A 26,832-nucleotide genomic window follows, 5' to 3' on the forward strand; every position below is an offset into this window, starting at 1 on the left:
TTATTAGTTCTTCTGAAGATTTCACTGATTTACTGTGTGTACATGTGTGGCTCTTCTGAAGGTTTGTGCTAGAGACAAATCCCTGCCAAGCAGTTCTGCCTCAGTGTGCTATGAGATACCCAGAGGGTGGGCATCCACCCTTGACCCCAGCACTGTTTGGCTTCCCTGCTGTGTGCAGATCCTCACCACTTAGGACTGCACAGCGTGTGAAGGTTATACGGAAGCAAGACTGATTTCTAACATCAAACCCAGCCTCCACTGCAGTATGTATTTTAAGACCACTACATACAATTGCCACATCTTTCAAGAAACCCTGTTGTTAAAAATGATTTCTGTGTGCAAGACAAAGTTTATCCTCATTACTAATCAACCTGAGAAGATAAGAAACTTCATAAAAGCCATAAAAAAGACTGTAAAAACCTCATGATTGAAACCTTATCAATCCCTAATTTTAAAGTCCTTGGCTCTTCCTCTACCCTCCTACTAATTAATCATTAAAACAGTGGTGTGTGGAGGTCCTGGTAACCATTTGACCTGTTCTTATCAACTTTGCCCTCTCATGAAACTTCTCAGTCCTTTGCAATTTGTATGGATCAATACAGTAGAAAGGTCACAAAAGCACCAAAGAGAGATGCCAATCAGAGAGATGTCAAAAGAAAAAGAAAGTTTGACAATATCAGAATCAATGAGGGGCTGTTCAAGAGCACTTGTCAGCTGTGATTAATGGCACATTGTGCATTGCTGTCACTGGGAAAATGCTTTAGAACTTTTTAGATTACTCTATAGCGAAATTGAGTTTAGCTCTCTTTGTCATTTGAGATGTAGTAGTCAGAGATTCCAAAGTGGATGAGCTAATTTTTTTTTTCTTAGCAAACAGATGACTGGTGACTAGTTGAGAAAAACTCTCCAAGTTGTTTTGGATTATTGTCCAAGATGGCCTTGAATATGTCTGGAGAATGAAACACCACGACCTCTCTGGGCAGCCTGTTTCAGAGCTCTGCCACCTTCACAATAACGTTCTTTCTCATGCTCAAATGGAACTCCCTGTTTTCTGGTTTGTGTGCCTATTGTCCCTTGTGCTATCACTGGGCACCACTGAACAGAACCTGGCTCCATTTTATTTTTAGATATTTATATGCATTGATAAGATCCCCTCACAGTCTTCACTAGGCTAAACAGTGCTGGTTCTCACAGACTTTCCTCATGAGGAAGGTGCTCCAGTCATGCAGATGTCTTTGTGGCTTTCCACTAGACTCTCTCCAGTAATTCCAGAACTGAAATCAGCACTCGAGATACGGCTGCCCCAGGGCAGTAGTAGAGGGGAAGGATCACCTCCTTTGACCTATTAGCCAAGCTCTTTTTAGCACCCCATGATACCATTGGCCTTCACGGATCAAGGCCATGCTGCTGGTTCATGACTAGCCTGCTGTCCAGAGATGCTTCACAAAGCTACTTTCCATTGGGTCAGGCCCTTACCTGTACTAGTGCATGTAGTTATTCCTCTCAGAGACTAGGCTACCTGCCGTTAAATCAGGTCTTCAAAAGCAGAAGTTTCTATAGATAAATATTTTTCCATCATGTTCATATTCTGAGACTAGAGTGAAGTTTTAGATGGAGGAAGAAATCTCAAGCAACCCCAGCTGATCATCAGTATAATGACTGCATTTGCAGTATATTCATCTTCATATTTCTTACAGATATAGCCATAAGAAGTTTTAAAATGAGTCTTATAAAATATGCGTATTTTATATAATAGAAGTGTAATGCAGCTGAGATTCTGCTGAAGATATGGATGAAAGTATATCAAGTATGTGAGATAAGTGTCAGATTAGATGACAGTTGCATGTGGTTTAACACGTTTAATACACTAATTTAGATTTAATGTGCATTGAAAAAAAAAAAAAAGGACTCTATAATATTGGCACAGGAAATTTTTTTGTCAGAAGGAGATACATAGATAATGGCTCTAACTAGCCACTGATCAGAGAAGGAAAATATTATTAATGTTTTTACATTTTATCTGCACCTGAAGTGAGTCTTTCCAATTCTGGCTTTTTTAAATTTTTCCCACCAATGCAATAGAGATGTAAAGCAGAGCAATGCTGAAGAACAAAGGTGCTCTGCAGATTACATCCCTGATGGTATGTTCTTCCAACATATGTCACATCAGTATACTATTTCCAAGCAAAATGGGACTTGTGCTTCATCCTGCCATCACTACTGATAGCAAAGTAAGGTTGCAGAAGAATGAATGGAAGGAAAAGAAAATGCTGGTTTAAGATTTAAGCACATTACATTCATTTAGTCCTGTATACTCACATTCCCTGCCATTTTAATGCTATCCTCCATCCCACCAAGATCTCCTAGACACTGTTCAAAATCTGCTCCTCCCACTTTGTCCATGCTAGTCTATATAATTTAGTGTCATCCTTATATCATATCATGATCCTCACTGCAGGACCTGGTCCTAGCATTGCTATGGAAGGACACATGGGACATAAGAGAAAAATTGATGTTTTCAAGTGTCAGAAGTAGATCCCTGCCACAGGGACAAAAGTATTTCTGCCTGCCTCAGCTCATGTTTTCAGATGTTCCCAAGAATATGTTCTTTAACTTGTACCATTACCTTCGGAGAGAACTTCCAGTCCCCCTGGAGGAACTATTAAAAGTCGTAATTCATGATAGAGCATAGACCTCCATATTGTTGACAGTTGTCCTGATAGACTGTCATCATATATGTTTCTATGTCTCACTGAACTACTATGATTTCTTGCATCCAAAACAGGAAGATGAAACTTTTGTTCAATCAAATATTTATTGGTATTTGTTGTTGCTTTGGCTATACCAAAGAATCACAGACTCATAGAATTCTATAATGACTTGGGTTGAAATGGATCTCATAGATCATTCAGTTCAGGTGTAGATAGTCTTCATTTACAGATTATCCAAGTCTTTCCTGTGAGACTTTGTTCTTACTTTAATTTTTCAAATGTAACTGCTCTCGAAAAGTATCATTAAATGGATGGTTTGAAATACTGATATAGATGCTCAAGGTAACTCACCTAAAATCTAAAATTAGGTTTTATACAATAAATTTCACTCAAAACCTCTGTTGATTTTTTGCTTGGATGCTTTTTGTTTGTTTGTTTGTTTGTTTGTTTGTTTGTTTGTTTTTAATACATGTAGCCTGAAAGTTCTTCATCAGAACCGAGTAGGGTAATTTTATTTTTTAAATTTCACTGTCCTTTGGAAAGAGGGACAATTATAGAATCGTAGAATCATAATAATAGAATCATAGAATGGCCTGGGTTGAAAACGACAACAATGCTTACCCAGTTTCAACCCCCCTGCTACGTGCAGGGCTGCCAACCGCTAGACCAGGCTGCCCAGAGCCACATCCAGCCTGGCCTTGAATGCATCCAAGGCTGGGACACCCACAACCTCCTTAGGCAACCTGTTCCAATTGCCACCACTCTCTAAGTGAAAAAATTCCCCTTAATATCTAAACTAAACCCTTCCTGTCTTAGTTTAAACAGCTTTTCCTCCTTCTGTTTACATGCTTCTTTCAGATACTGGAAGGCCACAATGAGGTCTCCTTGGAACTTTCTCTTCTCCAAGCTAAACAAGCCTGCTTCCCTCAATCTTTCCTCATAGCAGAGGTACTCCAGCCCTCTGATCATCTTAGTGCCCTCCTCTGGATCTGCTCCAAGACCTCCACGTCCTTCCTGTACTGGTGGCCCCAGGTGTGGATGCAGTACTGCAAATCGGTCCTCACAAGAGCCAAGTAGATGGGGAAAATCACCTCCCTCTCCCTGCTGGCCTCCCCTACTTTAACGCAGCCCAGAATACAGTTGGCCTTCTGGGCTGCAAGCACACACTGCTGGCTCCTCTCCAGCTTCTCATCCACCAGGACCCCCAAGTCTTTCTCTGCCAGGTTGCTCTTAATGGGTTCTTGTCAATTTTGTATAAATGAATATAAATAGAAAGCATGCATTAGTTGTGAAAGCACAGGAGGAATGGAAAGCTGACAGAGATACCTCAAGATCACAATGCAGAGTGGCGTTAGGGTGGCAACAAGCCATTAAATTTGAGATCTCTCTCCTTCAGTGGGCTGTTCAGACTCTTTAAATTTCCCTTTTCATCCAGCTCCACATTTGGCACTTAGAACCAGTTCTTTTGGGATTTAATAAAAATCAAATTCCATAGCCATATTTTTTTAATGAAGAACTGATAGGAGTAGCACCAGCCTTCTAATTGAAAGAAACATCTCCATTACTTAATACAAGGATTTAGACTGAGTTTCACAAGTGGCAAGAAAACCTAATATTTGCCCTTTCTCATTAATTAGTTTCTAAAGAATCATCATCATGTTGGTGATCATTTCACGTCTTCTTTCCAGTCTTCTTGATATTAATTCCTCTGGAAAGTGGTGTTACTTCAGGAAGAGCATGCTTGTGCCCCCTCTCAGAGGGGCCGGACAGTAACACTGCATCGCTTGTCCAATTTCCTAGTTAAGGTTTTGTGGGCTTCTGTTGATTGTATTAGATCCACAGCAGGTGTAAACTTCATTCATTTCAGATAGACTGTGATGGACTGTGCCAACTGGAAATAGATTTTCACAGAGTAGGTGTGCAGATTTTTCCAAAAAGAAAAGACATAAAGGCATACTGAAAGCAAAATGAACAAAATGCTGCTTATCCTTTTTTTTTTTTTTTTTTTTTTTTTTTTTTTTTTTTGTATTTGCATTTGCATTTGCATTTGCTTTCTTTCATTTCACAAAGTATTTCAGACTTAAATGCCATCAGCTATGGGGCAGAAATAACCTCCAAGCACTACGACAACAAGTTGTTAAAACAGAGCTGAGAGCCACTATTACAATAGCTAATTGAGGGCTTAGATATATTTTAATCCTGGTGTATAAATTGGAATAACTTTTATGCAGACAGGAAAACACAAAAATTGTTGAGTTTTCTACTGATCTGTGGTATAACCAGGGCTTTGTATTCTCCAAACTGAATTTCTCCCTCTGGCAGGGAACTGAGCTGGTTCTGTCCCATGAGCTTGGATGGTCCACAGATGCCTTTTTGATGTACATTTCTCCTTTCTACCTCACTCCTTGTCTAGAAAGTGGAAGACTCTCTTTTGCACTGTACATATGAGACACTATTATCACTTCAGGATCTAAGACATTGAACAGAATAAAAGACACCAAACATATTTCTGTAGATCTTCTGTGACCCTTACAGTCTGGTTGTTGTGGTTGTTTTATTTTCTTTTGTTTTTTACTCATTCCTATTGCTGTATAGTTATTTCTTTTGCTCTTCACTTCTTTCGCTTTTTTTGCCTGCAGATCTCAAAGCAACTCTGATTCTTCTTTTCCAGACTCATTTAATCCCTAGCTTCACTTCTCTGAAGATTTCTTCTCTTTATTTTAAGTCAGGGAATGGAGGCAAAGTGGAGGAGGGACTGGAAAATTATACAGTCTGACTTCTTTAATGTCTTTACTGCTTGGAATTTATGATTCATGGACTTCCACATTTTTATTCTTTTTTTTTTTTTTTTCCTAGAGAGACTACTTTTAATGATCATAAACCACCAGAGTTAAGAAGGGAGGGAGGCCACACCACCTCCCAGCATTCCCAGTTAAATCTCCATCCAGTTGTTTAGATTTCTTTTCAGCTGCATAAAGTTCTTAGGTAGGAATGGGGGAGGATTCAGAGTTTCTACGGAGGTCTGGGGAAACATTTTTTTGAAATGAAATTGGTTTTCCCAGAAGTTTGTCTGCACTACCATCCATCATTAATTTTATGGCACTGGAAAGTAAAACAGTTTTCTTTAAACTTCCAAGACAATTTCTATCCGGACCAGTTGAGCTTTGCTCCAAATAAACTAGATTCTCTGACAGCTGCTTTTGGGATCATTCCAACTTTCTGCTTCTTCCTGTAAACTTCAGCTTCTAGAAGAACTAAGTATGTTTAAAGCCATCTTAACATTTCTCCGAATAACTCATTTTTAGAATTTAACTTTCTTTACTTATCACAGTGACGCTGAATCATGAATCTTCAAGCATATGATGTTGCTCGCATTTATCCAGAGTATAGACCCACTGAGACCTAGAAAGGTACATATTCCAAACATCTTGTGCTGGCCCAATTCTCAAACACAGGGAGTTACAGGGGCCAATTTTCAGAACGGGTACTTATTCTGACCTTTCCCAGATTGTCCTTTTCCAGGATTTCCTTATATCTGGAGCAAATAGCTGGCAAGAAACCACTGTATTTGATAAGATCTATGTGTAATCTGTTTCTGAGTCTGCATTTTCCTGAAAACTCTTTTCTTCTATATACACCATAGAAATCCCCCTTAGCACTCTATATTACCATATAAAGCTGCTTTAGTGTCCTTATTCAGAAGACCAGAAGTCTTGCAGAAAGCAAATGCAAGGAAAAATAAATTGAAAAGGAAAGGGAAAAAGAAACTGAAAAGGGAAAAGGAAAGGAAAAGTTCAGTGTCCTTTTTCTCAAGACCTTTTTCCTGCTGTGCTCACTTTCCAAAAGGTGCTTTAGCATTCTCTTTGAGGAAATACAAGCTATCCTTGCTTCCTAAGCTTTCTTCCTGTCACTTTCCTCAGGAAGTATTTTACATTATCATCATGATTTTGCTTGCCTATTTTTGGTTTAATATTATCTGTTCACTATTTGTTACAAAGAAATCTCCTGCTTCCAGATTTCTCTCCCTACCACAGGCAGTCTTGCCCATAAATACCTTTTTTTCTTTCATTTACAGTTCTGTGGGCTCCCAGTTGGAAGGAAGATGGACCTGCCATACCTGGAGTACATGCTGGTATGTATTTTGACCTCACTCAACATGCACAGTTGCATTCCCCTGCTTACCACTTCAGCCTTCCTTTTTAATTCCTCCAGCATGCCAGATGTTCCCTGTATTGTGTTCTCTCTGGGTGGATTTTAAGGCAGATCTCTCCTTCCTCTCAGGCTCAGCTGCGAGCTGATAGAGCTGCCTCTCCCTTTTGCTTTGAGCTTCAGTCAGGTTCTAAAGTTTCATTATCAAAGTGATTCATTCTGGAAGATATTTCATGCTCCCCAAGCTCCAGGCATGTCCTAACAGACTTGTGTAATATTTTTTTTCTTTTCCCTTGCCTCATTTTTTTCATTTCCCTTTGATGACGTTCTGCAGGTGCTTTAGCAAATACAAGGCTCTCAGGCCTGCATCTTCCAAGACTGCTGCAGTTTTTAGCTCTCAGACTTCATTCCAGGAGCCATTCTCCTTTTCATGGCTGACAGCTGGTCTTTTTCAGAAGTCACTGGCACATAGTCAGGGAAGTCTGATCATATGCCTTGTAAGATGCTTAGTGGCTGATATCATTTGCCAAACACCAGCTTTCCTTGACAACTTAGTGTTTGCAGCTCCACAGACACTTGACTGCCACGTATAACTCCCCATCATTAAAATATGACTTCAGGCTCCCTCTTCAAAAAAGTGAGTTCATGAAGATGCAAATGAATGTAAAAGAAAATCACTTGAAATTTTCCCCATTATTTCTGTGTAGATCATTCCCCTGAGTTCTCCAATAAATGGTATATGCTATGTTAATAAATAACATCATTAACTAATGCATACTAGCTAATAAAACTGCAAAGATGAGAACTGTAACCATCTCTACAACTGCAATTATTGTCCTTAATAATTAATTTGTATTTACAGGAATGTACTACTGATACTACATTTTTTCTTTGTGGACACTTCACACCTATTTAGTTAACTAAATAAATAACTGCTCCTTGTTCCCATCACAGTAGAGTATGTTCTGCATGGTGTTGGCAAGGCTCTGAGTGCTCTCTGGCATATCTGGGTGCTTGTTTCAGATCAGGTCATTCAGCCAAATGTTGACCCCATTTCATGCTGAATTGCCACTGGGAGGGTAAGGAGGAACAAGATGGATCAGTGCTTCTTCCAGGAAGTGTAAGACCATATTTCAGCAAATGTGCATATATTTACCATGTAGGGGAGTGCTGCATGAATAATCACTGTGCTGCTTTCTGAAGTCACCTCATTCCCTGTGTTGGCAGTATGGGGGAAGATGGGGAGCAAGAGGCACAAGGATGTTCTGATTGTTTATAATTAGGTTTATCAATTCCACCATCATTCTACTGTTGTCAAACAGGATGCCCAGGCAGGTGGTGGAATCACTGTCCCTGGAGTGTTCAAGAACCATGGTGATGTGATACACAGGACATGGATTAGTGGGCAGTATTTGTGGTAGGTGGATAGTTGGACTGGATGATCTTAGAGGTTGTTTCCAACCCTAGTGATTCTATGATCATACCTTGTGTTCTACGATCTATCATGCATAATGAAACTTCTTTCCACCTATTTGTACACAGGAGTGTATAAAAAATGTGGTATGCTGTAACTCACAAATGCATCAGGAGACAGACTAAAACCCAAACGCCTTCTTTGAAACTGAATAGTTTACTCCCAGAGGACATCAGTAGATGGTTTTAGATAATAATAATAGATAAACTAAATTAAAGTCTTTGCCCCTTCACAGTTTCAGTAAGCAGATAATTATTATAATTATTAAAAAAAAAAAAAAAAAAGGCCAATTGCAATAGCAATGGAGGACCAAAACAGACATAAATTTAGTCCTTGCTACTCTTATCCTGTCATGCTGCCTTGTAGGAAATAAATGAAAATCATCAGAGTCGATCCTCCCTGCTCTTTGGTGTAACTCTCCTCTCACTGCCTGCACATTTTTGCATTCTGTTTGGCCTGAAGATCCCACCTGTTTGGACTCACTGGTATTTATATTCAAGGATTCAGAAAGGCAAATGCTATTATACAGGTAATAACTAAATGGTCTTAGGTCTTCCACTAATGAATCATTATGATCTATGCACACAACAGAGAAAATATTTTAATGCAAAAAGCACAAGAGAGAAACACAAGAGGAAGCAAAGGACTTATACTCATTCTACATGACTTGCAGTTTAACTACTCATGGTGGAACATGTGGAACACTAACATCAGCACGGACAGGAGCCATGACATCTGTACAGAGGTACAAATTGCTGGGTGGATCCTTGAAAATTCTGTTCATGCACCACTGAGAAAGCTCTCATCTCAGTATGACTAAAACATCCTGACACTGACATAGCTCGGCCTACTGGTTCCCCAAATAATTTGGTCAGAGCTGTCCTGAGTATCTCTGAAAAAAGTTCTGTCATATGAGAGAATTAAGACTAAACGGTGGCTATCCACATAACTTACAGCAGGCTCCAGCATTTGCCAGCAGGAGCTGGCATTATTGTTGGCCAAAAGCAGTGAGCTAATTAAAAAAAAAAAAAAAAAGGAAAATGAAGATGTTCTTTGGTTATTGGGACTAAAGTCATGATTGTATTAAAAGCAACAAAGAGAAGGAAGCCATAGTCATAGTTGTTTCATTTGTAATAAGGTGAGTACAGAACCTGCTGGTACATTTTGACCTGACTTGGTGAGAAGCTGAGGACTCCATTATTTCATGCCTTGATAGAGAAATATCCTCCATCATATATGAACTATCTAACATTTTTTTGACTCAGTAGCCAAAGTTGTTTCTGTAACCAGTGAGGCTGCCAGAAGACTAGTCTTCTCCATTCTTAAGTTGTTAAGCAACAACATTCTCCAATATTTTTTTAGTTGCAATGTGTGAAGCTCCAGAAATTGTTCTTGAGTTACAATTTAATCGTAAAAGTGCAAGAGCAATTCTTCTTGAAACAAATAAACTAAATAAGTAAAACATTATAATTGAAAAATGGGGGGAAAATATGCATGCATTTGTATTTGCTAGATTTTATCATATCTGACAAATGCCATCCTTAAAATTCAAGTATACTCCAGTGCAACTGCTAAAAATAACATCCCCTATCTGGAAGGAGAGCCTGAGCCTTGAGGATCTGTAGCATGTTCTCAACTATATATTGTCCGGAGACTCCTTAAGACCTGAATTATGGAACAAAAGAGAAGTCATAACAGCTAATGCAGTTCTAAGAGTTCTGTCATTGTTTCTCCTGTTGAGCGGTCACCAGGTAAAGCAATACACCAAGTAGTAAATTATTTACAATATTCCTTGTTATAAGTCAGGCTTATAGCTGTTGTAATTCACAGGATCATAGTTGACAAGCTTTAAATAAGATATCCTTGACTGGATGGATTTATTTTCCAAGCAAGGTAAATGATGGTTTATAAAAATTATTTGGTTTTGCTAAATTCATATAATTATAGTACCATTTGGAGATTGACAGAACCACAGATATCTAGTCCAAAACCTTGCTGAAAGCATGTCAACATTTAATTTAGCCCTCAGAGCTTTGTACAGTCTGAGATTGCACCAAATCTCTAAACATTTTCCAGTGTCTTACTGTTCTCCTATAGAGAAGTATTTTATGTATAGAGTCATACCCCTCTTTGTTTTAGTTTATGATCACAGATATCTATTCATGATATATCTCTGTGTAAAGCCTGGTTTCTTCTTCTTGATAAATTCTACTATCATTTATAAATGAGTATCTAATTGTTGAAAGTGTTAAACTTCTAAATTGATAAATTATAAGAATAAATGAGTAAACAAACAATAAATAATAAATTGTATTAGAAAAGCCTTTTTTTTTTTTTTTTTTTTTTTTTTTTTTAAACTGGACCCTAGTCTGAAAACTTGTGTATTCACAAAGACATAGGTAAGATCTAAGTCTAAGGTAATTTAGGAACTGCTGGTGGGAAGTTGGTAGCAGTTAGCTAAACAGAAATAAAACAGCCTTCAGTCTACAACTATGAAGACCTGAAATTTGGAAAACATAACATGCGATAGACACAGATCATTATAACATTTCATTTGTATGTATGACTTCACTGTTTTTATAATCCTTGTTCTTTTAATGTGGATTTAATAATGTCAAGCACCAGAAGAAACCACGAACTTTTCAAATTGAAGAATGTATGATGTTTCCATAACTGACACTCTTAATTGCTGAACAAGGAGTAGAGACCTTTCCTGCTTTGGTTTGGAAAATGTTTACATTTTATGTGTTTAGTGACAGAATGTATAGACTTTGTGTCTGAGTATAAAGATGGGAAATAATTTCTAATGTACTTTGAAGTTTATTATAGAAGCGTTGCAGAAGTCCTTTCTTCTCTATTGCTGCAAAACTGTACTTCTATCTCTTTACATCTTTCCAGGATAAAGGGATATTCATTTTTCCTACTGTTGTCCGTTTGGATTACAGAATTGATTTCTTTCTCAGAGCTGGAATTTTCTCTCATTGAGAGAATAGAAATTGCTTCCTTACCAATCCTTTGGTATACTTAAGGCACAGGGAGTGTAGTAGACGTTAGCTATGGAAAATAGTGAGGAAATGACATCATCTGGATTTCCAAGAGGTTGCTGAAAAAAAGGACAAACATTTGGCACAGTTTTGCTGGTTCACTCAGAGCTAATACCTGGTGGGATCTGCAGTCATCGAAGTGGAAGGAGTGAAGTGCTTAAACCAATTGAACTTACAGCAGTTACAACTACTAAACAAAACAGTGCTTAGAGTGATTGAGCACAGAGGGATGATATGGAAGGAAAAGATCTTAGCCTGCAAAATAGTGTGATGATATGTGTAGACAGATGTTTCAGTTGATTTTGATTCAGAACAGAGGTCCAGGAAATAGCTCTTGCCCAGTTTCTACCAAGACTGTTGGATGCAGATGCTAGTTTATCGGATCCAGAAATTAGATCTTGGATGCACCAAAGAAGGATCACCTTGAAGATATACTGGAGATACTCTTTTTATTTTCTCTACTATTAAAGTATGTTAAAGTAAGGAGATCAATGACAAACAATCTTTAATTTGAATAAATTTAGTCATTGTGACTTAGATTCTCTTTATACCAACCTTTTACATAAAGCACTCTGAAATTCTTTCATGCAGCACAGCTAATGATGTGTAAGTGTTCGGTTCATCTGCAAACTAGAAGTAGGAATGTCTTTGATAATTTGTGTTATTAGATTACATTTATGAGCTGCAAAATTAGAAGAATAAGTTAGTTACCATGTACTGTGCAAGCTTGGACGCACTTGGTCGCATAGAAACAGGACATTTTCCAGTGACAGATAGTGACCAACACGTTGCCTCTTCAGTGTCCATCCACGTTGCTGGCAAACCTATTGTCCTGACCTGGTTTGTGTTTATACTGACATTGCTCCAGCAGGTATGAGTCTGACAGGACATCAATGCCATCTGTCCAGCTACTCCGCAGGATCAGTGTTTCCTTCTGTCTGCTACATGCAGCAGCAGTATGAATTGGCTCAAAAAACTCCACTCCAGATAAGGAGGCATTTTGATGGCTTATGTGAAGTATAAGAATGCAGTAGCATTTTGCCCCCATTTTTAGTAAAGAGTAAATTTGACACAAAGGCTCCCGTAAGAATTTTTGTGATTGCATGTCAGATTTACTGCCATTTAGTAGTCATCTCTGTTTCTCTGCTGATTTTACAGCATTCAGAAGTTGGTCTATCAAGGACCAGAGAGATCTGTGGTGTTCATTTGTCCCCCTCCTCTTCCCCTCCACCTTCTTCTATGACATATATGCTGTGCCATACATAAGTTTTTTCTTTTCTTTGTCCTCAACCCAACATCACATCAGTTTCTAACCTGGAAAATACTTACATCCTCCTTTCATGAAAGGACATGAGTTTCATACCAGTAAATGAATAAAATAACCAAATTTTAGACCCTCACTAGATCTAATTTCAGACCAATGTCATCTTCAATGAATGTCATAGATACTGTGGCAGTGAATACTGAAATAGAATAAGTCTTGGACAAGAAAACAAAATTCTTGTAAGGGTGATAAGTCCACTATAATAAAAGAAAGAAGTGACAGTGTTAGGAGCACTGTTGTGGTGACTTGATACACATAGACTCATTTTGTAGGTGTTTTCCTAGGCTCTCCTTCTCCCCATGATCATAACAAAGTGAAGCATTCACCTCCTGGATTTTGCCATTTTGCCAATTTATGAGTATTTGATCAATTAGTTTTTCCCTAAATGCAGCAAAGAAGGTAGTAGATCTAGAAGATAATCTGTCCTGTCCAAAACTAGATGCATAGATCAGTTCATGGAGATCACTTGATCGATTACAGAGGAGGCTTTCATGATTGGTTAGACTGGTCAGCTAACTTGCAGATGGCTGAAATTAAGATCAGTTACTGTTTCTACCCTATGTCCTTTGGTTTGCCAATTACTCAAATGTGCATACAGTAAGGAGGAGAAAAAAGAGAATAAGTATTTAAAATAAAGTCAAGCATATAGCTAGGGATTACTAGTGTGGAAAAGATGTAACTTCCTTCCCCATTGCCTGGCTATGGAACAGAATGCAACATAAGCACTCTGTTATTCACACTTGCTCTATAGGGTAAGTGAACTACTTACCCTCTCTTGTTTAAACGTTACAGCCACAAAACGAGCTAATAAATTTCTGGCTGACATGCCTGACAGAGCAATAAGTAAAAACAGGAAAGCATCTATTACATATTACCCTGAATTTATCAGCTCTCCCTTCAAAAGGGGAAATAACACAAGGCAAATTGTGGGAAGTTTTTTTTTTATCTGTTAGAAAAATATGCCCTGTGCCCCAGTCAAAAAACAAGCTGTTGTGAAGTAACCACATTATTTAAAGATACAAGTCAAACAGGAAGAGGAAAACCAAACAAGCATGGCTTGAAAATTTCCCACAAGTGAACTCTGATAGTCAGAGCACAGTGGTGGACTTGCTGACAGAGCCTGGACTGCAAGAAAACCATCAGCCTTTCCAAGGCCAGAGAGCTGGGAAAGTGAATGAAGGGAACTCTCTTCTCTTGCAAATATTTGTCTCTGGGTATACATTTCTGCTGTTTGCTTTATTGCTGTTTTTAAAGCCAAATCAATATGTCAGCAGTTGAGATTTTGAGATGTGCCTGAAATGTCAGCAGTTACCAATGCAAGGAGCCACAGGCAGAATTTTTTGATGTGTGAATGAAAATTTAAGCCATGTTCCTTTGAAACATTTCAGTCCATGCATAACTTAAAGCAAACAGAATTTTAAAACTGACTGCCACATAGGCCTTGTATTTGATCACTTTGAACCTGCTGCCTGGTGAAAGAATCCATGGAAAACCTGCTGACTGGAGCCATGAACTCTCAAAGTATATTCCCCCAAAGAAATACTGTGATGGACAAGGTGCCCCACAACTGGGTTGTGTAGTAATATCTGTGGCTTTTTTTGTTTGTTTTGGCTTTTGTTTTGTTTTTCCCTTATGAAACCAATCCTAAGAGCAGAAACCTTTGTAAACGACAAACAAACATCTCTGGCACTGTAGGATTTTGTTTGTCTTCCCTACCACAAAGATATCACTCTACAAATACGAACAATTTGTGAATCATTCCTGATGAATCATCCCATTCTAAGGAATGGGAAGTTGCAAGTGTTAACCACAGCAGGATAGACTTGATCTGATTTTTCCCTGATGCACAAGCCTTTTCAAGGGGTCTATTCTAGCACATATTTTTTAAAGTGAATTAAAGGAATAGTTAATGGACTTTATGGACTTTCAGTTCAGAAAAAAATGTTATTGTAATCAAGATTAATCTGCAGTGTAAATGTCTCAAACTACATAACATTACCTAGAGATTGCTTGGTTAGAGGAGGTAAATTATTCCCTCCTGCAAAAAGGAGAAAAAGCCCTGAAATTACTACTTTGTCAGTATAGCATATCTTACATAAAAGAATGAGGCTTGATTTTAGAGAGTGAAATGATAAGACTTGACAGAATTCCTCTGGAAAATTATGCTGTTTCAATAAGTTAGAATGCACTTACTTTCAAATAAATGTCAGATTTCGATCCAAATTCCATTTTGTTTTCCATTTAAATTCTAATTTGAAATCGTCACAACTCTAGTTTACCATGCCTTTCTTTGTCTGCTAGACTATCATAACATTTATGGATTAATAATAATTATTTTTTTAAAAAAAAAAGGCTTTTCAAACTATGCTTGAAACACAGTCCCTTCTGTACAGACCCTAGCTGTGTAATGCAGTGACTCTTAACCAAAGACTGAAGCAGATATTTGGCCAGGGAATCAAGGTTCATATATTAACACTGCAGTGTATAACATGAGTATTAGAGTATGTTTTGGAAAAGAAGGTAAAAGTCTGATCTTATTTTCAAACAGATATTGTCAACAAATGATTTTACAAGTGCATCCATTCCTAGGCAGTCTGCCTGCATTTTGCTTTTAACCAGAGATAGAGTCATGCAATATGGAGCAACAGATCATCAGACTCCTGAGATAAACTACTTTGCTGAAAATTCTTGTAGTGTATGTTTTCACATTTGTCTGGCTTCTCTGACAAGACGTATTGTCATGTAGAATCAAATTAATACAGAGGGAGGCTTTGTCATTAAAGAAATACAAGCTGATTTCTTCTATTATGACCAGCAAGAGAGCTATATTTGCAGTACAAACAGCTACAGTGTTCTCTGAGCTCATATTCCTCAGTCTGATACATGGCTAAAGTGTAGTAACCTGGATCCTGAAACTGGGGCAATGCATTTATTTAAATCCTCGGGGAAGAAACTATGTGAAATCAAGGTGCTTAATGGTATAACAATGTGTAAGCTGAAATGCATTCATTCTGCTACTAAAACAGCACGCTAAAAGGAAGAGAATGAGGAAAATAAGTCAGAAGAAACCTCAAGAATTTTCATCTTACTAACAATTCAAATATTGTGTGTGATGTTATATATGACCAGAATTTTACCCTTGAATCCAAGCTGACACTAAAACATTTCTTGGAGGAGAAGCTAAACTCAGACCCTGACGTTAAGAAGCCCAGAATAAAACAAACAATCTGGTCCAGCACCTCCACTCTGACCCTGGCTCAGAGAGAGATGTAAACACATGCTTCACTCTCCCTCGGTGCACTAAGTGCCTTTGCTGCACGCTTTCCTGGCAGCTGCTGCAGAGAAAAAGTCAGACATCACAGAATAATGTGCTCTGAGCAGAGCACCTTCCTTTTAGAAACACTGGAAGAAAGTCAATGAATTAATTGTCAAATATTGCAAGAAAACAAAAGTGCATCGGTTAAATGGAAATCAAAATGTTCTGGAGTTTTGACAAATCCCAGCCCTGTGAGACTAGCCAAAATTTTCAGTAGCAATAGAGAAGGTACATAAACATTTATGGGGTTGTTAATGCCATTTGACCCGTAGTGTTAATGATTCAGCTGGGTTGATCTGCTTTACCTATCTGATATCTCAGATGCAGAAATATTGGTGAAAAACCGCTGAGACTGGCTTACAGCAAGAGGTCAGCTTAAACAAGATCTCTGCACACTCTGATTAGAAGTGAAGCTGTGTCCACACTGAAATCTCTTGTTTCTTTTTCACTAGTTTCATTGTTTCCTTCTCCTTCTGACAAAGGAAATACAAGACAAAAATATTTTTTCATGGTATTTTGGCACTTCTGTTTCCTGTTGTGGCCAGGACTCAAAGTTAAGAAACTTGTGACTGTAACAATTGAAGCAGTGCTGGAAAAATCAAACAGGAAGCAAGAGGTAATTTTTTAAGCAGTGAGGGCAATTAATCACTGAACAGTTTGCCAATGGAAGTGGTGGATTTGTCACCGTGTATGCCTTTAAATCTATTCTCTTTCCTTCTAAGGATGTCTACTGTAATTTAAGGTATTAAATTCAAGACAGGGTAAAATTTTCTACCTTACCAAGATTATTACAATGTTCTCTATTGGTCTTAATATAATGAAAATCTTTAGAAGATTCGTTTTAGGACATACTATTTTACAAGCCATGGTGAATCTGTGAGAAGTGGAAATGGAGTAAATATATCCTGTGCTTGCATTATCTTCACGGATTAGGAACTCCATTGCAATGAAAGCCATTAGGATTTATGTCTTTGCAGTGTGCCTGGTAGGGACTCTTTTTAGTCGCCAAACGAATGTCCTCACCATGTTGAATTTTGTGGATTTTCAATCACTTCTCCTGCTGTCAAGCTGACACAGACCTCAGGGCAGATTCATGATGCTAGGAAATGATGAATAAAATCTGGCTTTCAGATTCAGTTAGGTGCCTGCCTACCTACACTTAAGGGCAGTCCAAACTACTTACCTGAGCACTCTCAGTACTTTGCTTACCCAGTTCCTTGCACACGGCTACTGCCCTTTCGTAGGTAACCTTTTCCTCAGGAGTTAATTGAAGAATCCTGAGCTTCTAGGTCATGGCCACAAGCCCTACAGAGCACAGGACCATAGGTGAATGCTGCAGTTTTTAACTTTTCTGTCAATGATCACTAGAACTATTCATTTGTAGATGTTTAGATGCCAGTAATTCTATAGCAGTTAGTTGCCTAGGCAGCTTTTAAAGTCTATGCCATTAAAAGCAATACAAAATGCATCTTCTCAATATTGACATTTTATCTAGTGATAGAGTGATCTCTTTGATTGGGAAGAAATCTGCTCTCCCAGAATGTTTGCAAGTATGTAGGATTTGGAAAATCTATAGCAATTTCATTGAAGATCAATTTGGAAAGCAAGCTTCTCCAGACCCTGAAGGCATTTCCAGCAAAGAAATACACACCTGCATGAAAGCAACCCCCACCTCCACACACACACACACACACACACGTGTACACACAGTTAATAATGGAAGGAAAGACTTTCAGTTTCACTAGAAAACAGAAATGCCTGTTCCTACTCTCAACGAAAAATAAAAAAGAAAAATAAAAAAATGAGCTACTTCATGTAAACTTCTGTGTAAGAGTGAAAAGAAGTTTTGAGAGGAGTCAAAATAACAACTTGTACTACATGTTTTTGACATGAATGTTTTTGACACATTCATCATGTTTGCCACTCTGGAGGAGAAAGGTTAGATGTATGCCAGGTGAAAAAAATAATAATAATTAAAAAAAGAGTGAGAATCCTCTCTTTTTAGAAAGAATCAACCTCATTTAAAGAATCCAAATTACATTTCTGAGCATTGCAAATTAGCTGTAAGGGCAATTTTATGGTTGTTCTACGGAGAAAATGTGGGTGGATCACACTGTAAGAAGAGAGAAATTGGCAAATTGAGAAATAAAGACACAGGCTAGTTGTAACATGAGCTGAAGAGCTCCAGAGCAAAAATTTCCCCTCATCTTGCTAATCCTGTATGAAAGGCACAGTATTTATTTTCTGCCAGGACTTTCTTTGTGGCTGAACAACTTTTTTATGCAAGCTTTAAAGCCCAAAGTTTTTACGAGCATTCAGAATTGAAAAATGAGGGAATTGGTTGAAAAACTGCAGTTTTCCAAGCTTATGAGCATAAAAAACTAAATAGTACCTACCTTGATGGTGTCTAAGCAGCAGGCAAGAAGCAGAAACAGCAGTAAATCAGTAACACAAAGGAAAGATATTATTTTCATATATATTGTGATTAAAACAATAATAACAATAAGATTTTAAGTAGGTGTTGTTCATCTTTCTATAATCTAGATTTTAAAATCTTAGTTGTTCTTTCTAGTTTTAGAGTTGCCTTGAGTAAGAGACAAAGGGTTCATCTTTAGCATGAAATATCCCATAAAGAGAACAAAAGCAGACTTAACTGATAGCTATTCTTTGGCCCTACATTAGACCACAGCAATGAAGTCTCTGAAGAAATCCTTCACAAAAAAAATCTATCTCTGAAGAACAATGTGGATGTGAGCAAGTTGCATAGTCTGTGGGCAAGAAATAGGACCTTGACATCGTTTGTTTAGCAGGACAGATACATCAACTACTTTTTTTTTTTTTTTTTTTTCCTTGCATGCCTTTTCTTTTACCAAGGCAAAAAGTTGTTTCCCATGAGAGACTTCCAAACAAGTCAATGGTTAGCATAATAGGAGGAGCACTTCTTGAAAGGAGAAACAACAGGAGGAGATGGAGAGAACTGTGTCAAGTTCTACCTGAACTTTAGAAGTTCTGCGTAACTGTTAATGCCAGAGGTGGGAGTAAGGGGGAGAGGGATATGTAAAAGGTGACTGCAACAAAATTCAAAGCTCTGACTCCAGAAATTATTTAGCAGTGAGTTTCCCTTGGGAATGTAATAAGACAAACATTTCAAACATGTGAAAAAAATAATTCCGCTTTACTCTGTTTTTCTATTTTATTTTATTTTTTCTTCTTTTACTAAAATTGGAAATGGAAATATTTGAAAAGTGCAGGATTTTTTCCTATATTTTAAGTTTTCATCTAACGCAATAAAGTTTAAATAAGATTCATTACAATGTTATGAAATCACAGAATCACAGAATGATTTGACCTAGAAGGAATCTCAAAGATCATCTATTTCCAACCTTCCTGCTGTGGGCACAAACACCCCCCACTGGCCAAGGTACCTACATCTCCATACAACCTGGCTTTTAGCACCTCCAGGTATGGAGCACCCAGAGCTTCTTTAGGGAACTTATTCCAGTGCCTCACCACCATCCTAGTAAAGAATTTCTTTCTTATTTCTTATGTAAAGATACCTTCTTTTACTCTAAAGCCATTACCCCCTTTTTCTGTCACAGTATTCCTTGTAAAGAATCCCATCCCATCTTTCTTGTAGGCCTTTTTTAGTTATAGGAAAGCTGCTACAAGCTCTCCATGGAATCTTCTCTTGACCTGCTGTGTTATCCTTTCAGTATAGATACTGAGGTGACTGTACTTGCCCATGAGAACTAGGGCTAAGGACCATGAGGCTACTCCTAAGTGGAAGGCCTCATCTGCTTGCTCTTCCCAGATGGATGGCCTGTAACAGACCATCACTGTATTTTCATAGAATCATAGAATTATTAGGGTTGGAAGGAACCTTTAAGATCATCTTATTCTAACCCCCATGCAACAGGCAGATCCTGCTTGACCAACCTGATATCCTTCAATGATCTAGTGATCCATCTGGTAGACAAGGGAAAGGCTGTTGATGTAGTCTACCTAGACTTCAGCAAAGCCTTTGACACTGTCTCTCACAGCATTCTCCTGCAGAAGCTGGCAGCCCGAGGCTTGGATGGGTACACTCTTGACTGGGTGAGGAGCTGGCTGGAGGGCCGGGCACAGAGAGTGGTGGTGAATGGAGCAAAATCCATGACTGGTGTTCCCCAGGGGTCGGTGCTGAAGTCTGTCATCTTCAATATCTTTATTGATGACCTGGATGAGGACATTGAGTCCCCCTCAATAAGTTTGCAGATGACACCAATATGGCTGGAAGTGTCGATCTGCCTGGGGGTAGGGATGCACTACAGTGGGATCTGGACAAGCTGGAGAGCTGGGCTGAAGCCAATGGGATGAGTTTCAACAAGGCCAAGTCCCCCTGTACTCAGCTCTGGTGAGGCTGCACCTCAAGTAGTGTGTCCAGTTTGGGGCCCCTCACAGCAAGAAAGACATTGAGGCCTTGGAGCGTATTCAAAGAAGGGTGACAAAGCTGGTGAGGGGTCTGGAGCACTGGCCTTATGAGGAGCAGCTGAAGGAGCGGGGATTGTTCAGTCTGGAGAAGAGGAGGCTCAGGGATTTTAGTGCAGAAGGGAAAATAGTCCAACCTATAGATATTTTTAGTTCAAGAGATTAGTATTTTTTTATGGAAACTGTTGCATAGATGTATATATACATGTATAAGTAGGTGTGCATGTGTGTATTAAATGTATATTGGTATATATATGGCCTGTATATATGAGCAAGTATATGTAAGTGTAGATAGCCTGGTCTAGTATTAAGTGGGGAGGCTGGTGGCCTGCCTCTGGCAGGGCGGTTGGAGATTCATGATCCTTGAGGTCTCTTCCAACCACGGCTGTTCTGTGATTCTGTGATTCTGTTGTTTAAATAAAACCCATATAAATAGATAATGCAAACATAATACAGTTATTACATTAATAATAACTTTATAATAATAAATGTTGTATTTGTAATATATAAAAGCTTTTTAGCTCTAGCAGTCCATTTTGAATTCAAGATTGGATTGCCGGAAGAAAATAGACCAGCAATACCAAACACATCTTAAAATACAGAAAAGACTGGTAAATGGATATTTTGGGGTTCTGTGGCTGTTAGAGAGTTATGAGCTCATAGGTGTGAGCTCCTCCATGATGAGCTCTGTTGCTCAAGGCTAGGTAGCACAGCTACCAAAATTTTTATGCTTTTCTAAGACAGTTGTTTTGGAGTGTATCACGTTTGTGCCTACCTAATGATATCTTCTAGCCTTTCAGAAGTAGAATTAGGCATATGCCCCTACTTCTGTCTTTGGTTTTCCAAGTGACAAGCCCCATAAAGTTCTCTCGTTGCTCAAATGAAAAGATGTTCTCATAGCATATCTATGAAGTATTGTTCCTCAGAGCATCATTATACCTTTTTGCATTTTAACATCTGTGTTAACTCATTCAATTGTTTATCAAGCATTTTCACATAAGATTCTTGTTTCAAGAATATGAGAGAGATGATCCATCTAAACTTGCTGCATTAAACTAAAAGTGAGCTATCCATGCTAACGAATGTTTAAGTTGATTTTCTGGAATGTTCAGAACATTTTGAATAGGTTGCATAATACTCTCATATACATTGCCTACCTGATCTGAGGTTAATAAAAAAAATAGTTAATACGAGGGATTTAAGATAAATGTAGATTACTTTCTGAGCCTGAAACATGAACAAGTGTCTTAGTAAAAAGTATATTAAGTAAAGGAGTATATAAAAAAGTATATGGAAAGGAGGGATTCTTGTCTAGAAAAAAAAAAAAAAAAAAAGGGAGTGAGACCCTATGCAAGTAGAAAGTCCTTTTTTTTTCTTCTCATAATTAGTTGATGCTCTTGCAAAACTGCTGCTTTCAAAGGAAACACTCAGCTATGCAAGAGTTAATGTCTTTTCTTGCTACCTTCTTTTACAACCTAAAACTTAGGAACATGTATACACTTAGACATGCAGCAAACAAAACCACCCCTTGCATTATAATCTCCACAGGGACAGTCAACTGGGAGAGACAAATTCATCAGTGTACTTCTGGCTTTTTTACATAGTGTAATGCCATTAAATTCAGCATCATGTAGACAATGAACATTACAACAAAATACTGATTCTGTTTATTAGCTGCCTGACTTTTTTGAGAGGAAGCGCGTGTCACATTTGTTTCAGACAACCACATCGGGGTCCCACAGCTCTGATTAAATATGTATCCTTTGTTCAATTTTGGCCTACATATGCATTTTGTTAATATTTTAAATAGGAAAAACAACAAAGAGAGGAGAAATTAACAGTTGCTGAACTTCTCCAATTACCGCTAATCACATTTACACCCTGGGGTTTGCAGAATTAGAAATCAATTGGTGGCTTCTCCTTTCTACAGCAGGCAGTAAATGCGACAATTTAGAAAAAGGACTAGAAGACATCTCAATTCAGCCCAGATACCCTTGTAAATATCCCCCTGTGAATTTACTACTTTGGTGTTTGATGTGACTTAAAGATTATGCAGCATCATTTACTAGAATGATAAAGTGTTTTCTGTGATTGATACTGAGGGGAAAAAAAAACAACAACAAAAAAACAACCAAGCAAAAAAAAAATCACGTCATTCTTTTTTGTACATAAATATATTTTTCTTTCCATTGAACCTGAGGCATTTAGAAAATAAATCCAAAGCAAAAGCACAGAGTGAAATTTTGCTGGAACATTTGATGGACTATTTATTTTCTTTTCAAGGTTATGAGAAATGAGGTCGTAGAAAAATCTGCACCAGATACAATACCCTCTAATTTGTTTTATGAAGCAGAGAACATTTTTCCCCGAATTTGATGGTGATTTAGTCATGCCAAATTGATAAGAGAGTTACTGTCAGTGTCACTTAGTATAATCTTTAACTGAAGAGTTTCTTCTTAAATGCTTAGATAAACTCAAATTGGCCATGTATTTATTTTGAGCATCATGAATGATGAACCAGAAGGGTCAAGCAGTCCAAAGCTACTTACAATTCCATAATCTGGAAAAAGCCTTAGCAGGAGTCTGTTGAGCAGTATCGTGCAATGAGTGCATGCAAATGTACATGAGCTTACCTGCAAAACTAAGCTTCTATTTCACTATTTCTAATTGAAGATGGAAAGAAACGAGATGATCTAAGTAAAAATTAATATTTGGGAAGAAAGAATAACCCTTTTGATAGCTCCGCGGATCAGGAGGTAGAACAACAAATTAATGTCTGGCAAAAGGCTGGTGGAGCCTTTTGAGGAAAATCCACACCTAGCCAAGATTTTTGATTCTTTGAAACAAGACTAAAGATCTACTTTTTCTGGGGGAATATGCAACCTGAAAGGCTTTTACAAAGTTTATCTGTGCATGTGCAACATCAAAAACCAAATTGAAAAGTAAAATAATGATAAGAAGAAATGATGAGTTTATCAAACCATTACAAACTTAAAATTCACATCATATTCACACTGACTCCAAGAAAAAGAAATCCAGACTTCATTGTTTGTTTGAACCATTTATTACTCAACAACACAAATTTGCTAGAAAGCTTCTCTTTTAGTATTCCATGAATACATATGTTGACAAAACTTAAAAAGTGATCTCCTGAAGTATTCAGCCAGATCCACGGTTTCAATGAGAAACAGTCACACCTCCAATAAGACAGCATATGTGACAAATACTGCTCTTCAGTATAAGCAACATTTTTTAACACGAATGTTCTTATTTTGAAGTCCAGTCTTGTATGTGATGAATGCAAAAATATGCAATTGACATTTTTGGGGCACAGAAATCTCTTAAATTTAAGGGTTGATTTAAGAGATACAAAGATTTAAATATCAGAATTAGTATTTTCTTGAATATTGAAAATCATTTTTTTCCTACATGATAGAAAATAGTGTTTTCTACGCTTCATACCAAAATAAGATAGTTGAAAAATCTTCTGTTTGACTTTAATATTGCAATTGTATAAAATGTCATTGAATATACAAAGAGGTTCTCATGTTTAAGACTACTTATTAGATAAACAATAACATTTTAGTAAAATTCATGGTTACATAACCTTATTTCAATCATGCACAAAGAATAAACAAATCTCAGAGAAGCTGCTAAGCAGTTTTATGTTACTGTAACTGAAAGTTCAGCCACTGAAAGATTTTACTCAGATTTTATATACAACAGTTTTTGTTTTGATCCTTATAATTTGATGTCCATATCTCTCTCTTCATATATTATCTGTTGGTTTTCCTTCACAGGGACTGGGAGTCAGGCATGCCATCTAAAATTCAGGTGCAAACCATCCCAACAGTGCTAAAATTAATACAACTAAAGGAAGAGCTACGATTTTCTTACATAACAACATGCTTTGAAAGTACTAATATTTTGCAAATTATATTGCAAATCTGCTCACATTACACATCCCTGATGTTTTTTTCTTAAGATACAGTGTACCTTGATATTTGGCTGAAGATCTGCAGCTACTTTGCCTGCATTTGCCTAATGGTCCATGAATCTTTTTTAACCTTTTAGAAAATCTAATTCCAGCATGAAATTTCTTAACACAATTTTGAGTTTCTAAGGAATATGCTGTTAACTGAATTTTCATCTCTAATAATGTAAAAGATCAGAGGAAAATTACTAGTATTTTTTTTCTTACTCACTACTTAAATTTACCTCATCTCTACTGCATTCCCAGTTTGGATTCAATTCATCATACCTGGTGAAAATGAGATTTTTATTACCTGGGTCTGTTTGTTTTCTTGTGGATAAGACTGGATAATAGCCAACACTGCCACCACTGGCCACCAAGCTGACTGATTGACTTAGAAGGACGGTACAAATCTCAGCATTTTGGAGGGCAGGGGATTGGACAACCAATAATATTTGCCAGATTTTTGCAAATACAGAAATAATTCTGGGTTCCTAGTGTGCTATAATATACATAGCTGGTCACCAAGAATATTTATCTTGCTACTTTGTGCAGAAGCTAAATACTGTTTGCAAAACAAACATTTATATAAGAAAAGAAGACAAACTTTTTCCATCTGTCGTGGTTCCACCCTGGTGGATGGCTAAATTCCACCACTCTACTCTTTTGCTCACCTGCCTCAGTGGAAGAGGGGGAGAAAATGAGATGGAAAAGGGCTCAAGAGTTGAGATAAGGATGTGGAGATCACTCATCAGTTACTATCACCAGCAGAACAGACTAAATGTAGAAAAACTAGCATAATTTAGTGACTACTGCTATCAGGCTAGAGCAGTGAGCAACTAAAAGCAAGCTAAAGACAGTTAGTTGTCTAACTCAGAGCCTGACATCTAAACTGCTTCTATTTATCACCAAAGCAAGCAAACAAACAAACAAAAAACAAAAAACCCACATATGTCTTCCTTGGATTAAAAGAAATTGTTCAAATTAGATAAAATGAATCCATCACAAGTATGTGGAGGGGTTTTGGTTTTGTTGGATTTGGGTTGGGTTTTTTTTGTTATGTATTGGTTCAGGGTTTTTCCTCTCCTACTTTTCTGTTTTTATGGATCATTATTAGTATTGACTCTGGAAATGTACCTTGCACTGCATCTGAGAGCAGTGAGACATTTGGTCAGTCTTATTTAGGAAAAGGAGAACTGGAGTTGGCAGCCAACTGTCAACACAAATCCTTTGAACTCAAGGGTTTGATCCTGCAGACTGGTGGAAACATGAATGAGCTCACAGCCCACATGGGAGAAGCACTTTTTAACAAAGCTTGAGTCAATGCCATAGAGGACCATGCACATGATGAGTGTGTTTCTACAATGACTCTGCAATAATAGTAGAGTAGCTCTCAGGAGCAATAGTAGTGAGTATTATAACTGAGTGATTTTTACTACTGGCTTTATTATGTACATGTGGAATTACAGGAATGAAAAGTCAAAACTTTAACTTTCAAATAAATAAATAAATAAATAAATAAATAAATAAATAAATAAATAAATAAATAAATAAGGGGAAGTGGGGGGAAAGTTTTAACCAAAAAATAAACTTTTATTTATATTTTGAACTGTGTTTTTATCAATATATCAGTTCTGGTGTTCACAATAACTAGTGAATCTAGTTTTGCTTTTCCAATATATGATCTCATGTCCCTGAACAAAGCTGAGATTTTGGCAGGATTTTCTTTCTTTTTGAAGAAGGTTCCAGAATGGCCAGTAAGTAAATCCAGCCACTTTCTAGAGGTACTTAAACTGGCATATTTTACAGGCAATAACTTCAGACACATCCAGAGCTAGGTCATTGCCTTGAGTACCAGTAATTCATCTATTCTGCTCAAGTCTTTTGAGCCAAGTTTCCATTATTGCCATATACATCCAGCACCTCCACTTAACAGATTTTCCTAGTGTTACCTACATTCAGAGAGAGCCTAGAGACACAGAGGGTGCATGCACATAAGTGATGAAGCAAAATACAGGTATATCTAACTAATCTTAGAAAGCACATCTTTGGGAGGTAAAGGAGCTTGATGAGTGGTGACCAGGTCTTGTCCTAGAACTATCTAATTGAGTAATTATAAACATATTTCAGGATTTCCAGCTTAAATGTGGTGAACACTACTGCTTTGAAATACACGAGAAGTACATTAAAATATACATTCCACATTCTAATCATCTTGTGGCCCAAACAGGTAGGTCATATGCAGGACAACTCTCTACCTTGCCCTCTTCCTTTTTTATCTAGTCAACCTTCACTTTTCCTCTAGCAAACTGAAACAGATTTCTTTCTTGGATAATTAACTCTAAACTGCTTCCTACCATCACATCTTCAAGCT

This window comes from Tympanuchus pallidicinctus, unplaced genomic scaffold (assembly GCF_026119805.1).
Source record: "Tympanuchus pallidicinctus isolate F22 unplaced genomic scaffold, pur_lepc_1.0 scaffold9, whole genome shotgun sequence".
In the NCBI taxonomy this organism is placed as follows: Eukaryota; Metazoa; Chordata; class Aves; order Galliformes; family Phasianidae; genus Tympanuchus; species Tympanuchus pallidicinctus.